Here is a 4,968-nt window from a genome sequence, read left to right as displayed (position 1 = left end):
TATTGTTACAAAAAGAAGCCAGAAAAAGACAAGGGATACAATGCCAGCGAACACACAAATTTGAACCGAGCTTTTCAACACCCACCGGCCGGTCCGCCACACCACATTCACAGGCGCCGTCTCATTCACACAACACCCAGGACCCTTACCTAGGGTTCCAAACGGCATCGACTGTGGACGTCGTTCAGGCACCCCTTCATCGGGGACGTCTCCCACGACTTCCAGTAATGGAGCCTCCAGGGTCGTAACCCGCTCCTTCCCTTCCACGAGAATTCTCAATTGGGACCGGGCAGAGGCCTGTTTCAGTCCTCACCTCTTGGAGGTGGCCAAACATCCTGCCGCAGCTTCTGTATAAACCTTGATATCGGAGGTCATCTGTCTTCCTGAGGAGGGGTCTTCACATCCCGGACGAGCCCCCAAATGTTAGGGTCGGGAGTCAACCACTCCTCAAATTGACAGAGGACGCCCGCGATAATGCAAGTCACACAGCGAGGTTTATTTCCAGCTAGCTGGGGTCCAAGTATCTGCCCAATGCAGCGGGTTTCAACAGGGACCCCGAGCACTCAGAGCCAAGGGGTTATATAGCATTTTCAAATCATGATATTTTCAAAATACCTAACTCACAGTAATTTTACACACACACACACACACACACAGCTGTGCATATCTCTATCCTGGTGTCTTAACGAGATAAGCTTATCAGACCTGTTTACCTAATTTTCAGTGTCGAGTTATCAGACCTGTTTATCTAATTTTCAGTGTCACAGCCACCCACATTCTTGGTACTTAAGATTAACTTGTTTTCCTTGTACTTAAGATTAACTTGTCTTCCAGGTCTTATCTAGTTCTTCTTCCCTCCAGTCATGTACTCAGTAAAAATGGTTTTTCCAGCCTCTAAGATGGCAGTTCTTATGCTAACCCATTCTTACAGCAACCCCATGGACTGCAGCCTACCAGGCTCCTCCGTCCATGGGATTTTCCAAGCAAGAGTACTGGAGTGGGGTGCCATTGCCTGTTCCTTTATGAAAAGGCCTAATCTCTGCATATGGGAATAATATGGTAACAAACTGATATTCTTAGGACACTGGGAGAAGGTAAATTAGAAACTGTGAACATGGGAAAGGGCAAGAATGCAAGGCAAGAGGGCTATGGACTGAAAAATACAGTCACAACCTGCAAGGAGAGAGTTCTCTTTGGTGGGAATGTTGAGCGCTCTGAGCCCAGGAGACAGTATCTCAGTAGATCCGAGAAAACTGCTCCAAGGAGGCTAGAGGGGAAGTCAAGCTCTATGCAAGTTTGCAACAAAGGTAGCAGTTGGTCTGAACATCAAAGGTTAGGTATCAAGTTAAGGAATTTAGCGTTCTTTGTCTGCGAAGATGAAAGCCTCTGGGCTCACTGAATTCATTGCTTTCAAATGCACCTCAGCTACCTGGGGCCAATCGCCTTTTCTTGTTCACCTTGCCGCCTTGCTTCCTGAGTCCCCCCCCCGCCCCCCCCCTCAGCAATCACCGTGGGAGGTGGCAGCATCTGTTAGATTACAGTTTGGGGAGCCCTCATTCACATTTGGACGTCAGAAATCACTGATGGGTGTGGAATTTCTTGTTTATAAATACGCAGAAGACACCTTCATTTCACAGGCTCAAAACCAGAACAAGAGGAGGGTAAATGGCGCTGGTACCAGCCCATCCCTGATTGGTGCCTTTCTAACTTGGAGGCTTAATCAGAAAAGGATATCCACTTCCCTAGCATCCAGCAGACCAACAAGTATCAAGGAAAGAACAGTGTGAAATACTCTGGGAAAACTAAGAGACAGACCCTCCGAGAAGCACAGCAGAGCAGAAAGGGAAACTCTAAAACTAAAGTTGGGCAGATATATATTTTTTTAAATCTCTAGGAAACTAACCCCCAATATAAAACACAAGATATCGTTAGAGGAACTTAAAATCTCTGGTTCACTGAGTGTGATAAAGCAATAAAGCAGATATCACATTCTGTTCAACCAGATGAACACAATCCCCAGTACTAAAGTTTTAAGACAAGGAAGGAGTTGCCAAGTCCAAGCAAAAAATGACTTAACTGTGCATCTCAAAGACTACTTGTCTTTTTCCAGCTTCCATGTTTTCTTGCACGGAGATGACTGTAAGCTCGACATGGCCCAATGATGTTAAATAAAAGAACCCAGAAGCCAAATAGAGAATGTAACAGGCTTTTCAGACTTTATTTTTTGGGGCTCCAAAATCACTGCGGATGCTGACTGCAGCCAGGAAATTAAAAGACGTTTACTCCTTGGAAGGAAAGTTATGACCAACCTAGATAGCATATTAAAAAGCAGAGACATTACTTTGCCAACCAAGGTCTGTCTAGTCAAGGCTATGGTTTTTCCCGTGGTCATGTATGGATGTGAAAGTTGGACTGTGAAGAAAGCTGATCGCCGAAGAATTGATGCTTTTGAACTATGGTGCTGGAGAAGACTCTTGAGAGTCCCTTGGACTGCAAGGAGATCCGACCAGTCCATTCTAAAGGAGATCAGTCCTGGGTGTTCATTGGAAGGACTGATGCTAAAGCTGAAACTCCAGTACTTTGGCCACCTCATGCGAAGAGTTGACTCACTGGAAAAGAGTCTGATGCTGGGAGGGATTGGGGGTGGGAGGAGACGGGGATGACAGAGAATGAGATGGCTGGATGGCATCACCGACTTGATGGACATGAGTTTGAGTGAACTCCGGGAGTTGGTGATGGACAGGGAGGCCTGGCGTGCTGTGATCCATGGGGTCGCAAAGAGTCGGACATAACTGAGCGACTGAACTTAACTGAACAGGCTTTAATGGCTAGGCGCCCCCAGGCGGGATTTCCGGACCTAACAGAGCGAGGGCGGGGAAGTCCGCACCACCGAACAAAGGCAAGAGGCAACTTATATAACTTGAGGCAAGATTTGGAGTGGTAGTCTCTCATAGGTCAATTAGCCAGGGGGGGCAAGACTGGGTTGGTTGCCTGGTCTGCTCAAGGTTGTGCTGATGCAGCTGAATAGTTCTTGCTGTTTCTGGGCAGAATGCTGTTTCTGGACAGGAGGTTAGGAGGGGAAGGTTAGGAGAGGGTTGATCTCTACCAGGAACTGACACCTCAAGGACACTCCAGCAGTGGGGGAGGGAATGAGAGAATAGAGCACAAGACTCAGAATCTAGCGGGGCTTTTTCCTGCTGGCAGGAGAGGGAAGAGGGGAAGGAGAAGTTCAACAATGGCCACTGAGGTCCAACCTTACAATGACCTAAGTTCCTAGTGAAGAGGGAATTCATAGGGCCTGGACTCCATCTTAGGCCTGTTCATGCTGATCATGCTCAGCCACCTCTCCAATGGACTCTGAACTTTGTGCTTAGTGCCTATGGAAACTACAATAGAAGAATAAGACCCCCTCTGGACAGGGGAATCTTGAAGATCACATCCAGGTTACTCATCACCTAAGAGAAAACATACTCTAATCACCCCTGCCTCCAGACAGGTCATAAACTCTTTCCCTGTCTAGTCACAGGCTTATTGATTATTAACTGCTTGAACACCTAACACAGGAATGATGGGATTATTGTGATTGTATTTACCCTTCCTTTGTTTTATGTAAGTCTCAAGGAAATGGGGGTGGTGGGTTCGACGTAGAGTATAGAGTATAAAAGATTTTCACAAATGATGGTTGGGGTCCTTGGCTAAGAGGAGACTCTGCCTTGGGCCCACCGGTGTAATAAACTGCACTCCACCGTCTGCATTGTCCTTCTGAGTGAGTTTGTTTCCCAGAACGCGTGGCTACAACACTAGAGCTTCAAATTCAACACAGCGTGTCTTCGTAGAAAAATAGACTAACATTTATTCTTCCTTTTGGTATGTTGCCATGTTCAAAACACTTCTTGAAGCATATGAAGTCAAGGAAATGGATGTACTCCCAAGCTGCAAAGAATTTAGTACCATACTCAAATACATAGATTAATATGTTAAAGAACCTAATGGAAGAGATAGTCAGCATACAATTTCAGCAAAGGTATAGAAACTATAATAAATTAGAAATGGAAATGCTAACAGATGAAGAATGTCTATGACAGGCACATCAAAATACTCATTACTATACTCTGTAGAGGTCAAAAAAAATGGTGAACTTGAAAATAGGTGAATAAAAATTACCAAAACTGAAGTGAACAAAAGATAGAGGAAAATAGAAAAGAAAAAAAGAATGGGGCAGAAGAAATATGTAAAGGATTAATGATGCAGAATTTTCCAAAATTAATGACATGAGTAAAAATACAAACTAAAAAAAAAACAACAACAACAACAGAAAACACCGAATAGGATACAAAAATGTTTAAAGTAATTAGCATATTATATTCAAAGTGAAAGCAAAAATTCCTGAAAGTATCACCAGGAAGAAAAGAAACACTGCGTACTCAACTCTTCAGAGTGAGCTGTTTTACACTGGCCTATTCAGAATACATTCAGGACACATCTCATTTGCTAAAAGCAAATGAAATTGAGCTCACCAACAGGGTATCTATTGTATGCAAAGCAATGTGCTAAATCACAGATTTGTTAGAGTAGAACTTGAGCAGATAAAAATAGTACTGTTGTAGCCACGTGTTCCGGGAAACAAACTCACTCAGAAGGACAATGCAGATAGTAGAGTGCAGTTTATTACACCGGCGGGCCCAAGGCAGGGTCTCCTCTTAGCCAAGGACCCCGATCAACATTTGTGAAAATCTTTTATACCCCATGTGTACGTGTCTGAACCCACCACTCCAAATTCCTTGAGACTTACATAAACCAAGGAAAATACAACCCCAGTAACCCCATCATTCACGTGCTATGTGCTCATATGCTCAAACAGCCAAACAGTTAGCCAACAATCAATAAGCCCAAGGTTACACTCCGATAGATACAGAAAAATTTATGGCCTGTCTGGAGGAAGGGGTGATCAGTGTATGTTTTCTCTTA

This window comes from Moschus berezovskii, chromosome 10 (assembly GCF_049115385.1).
Source record: "Moschus berezovskii isolate FMDL1 chromosome 10, NW_MosBer_1.0, whole genome shotgun sequence".
NCBI lineage: Eukaryota > Metazoa > Chordata > Mammalia > Artiodactyla > Moschidae > Moschus > Moschus berezovskii.
The sequence above is the reverse complement of the archived record's forward strand: the minus strand, read 5'-3'. Positions refer to the sequence as shown.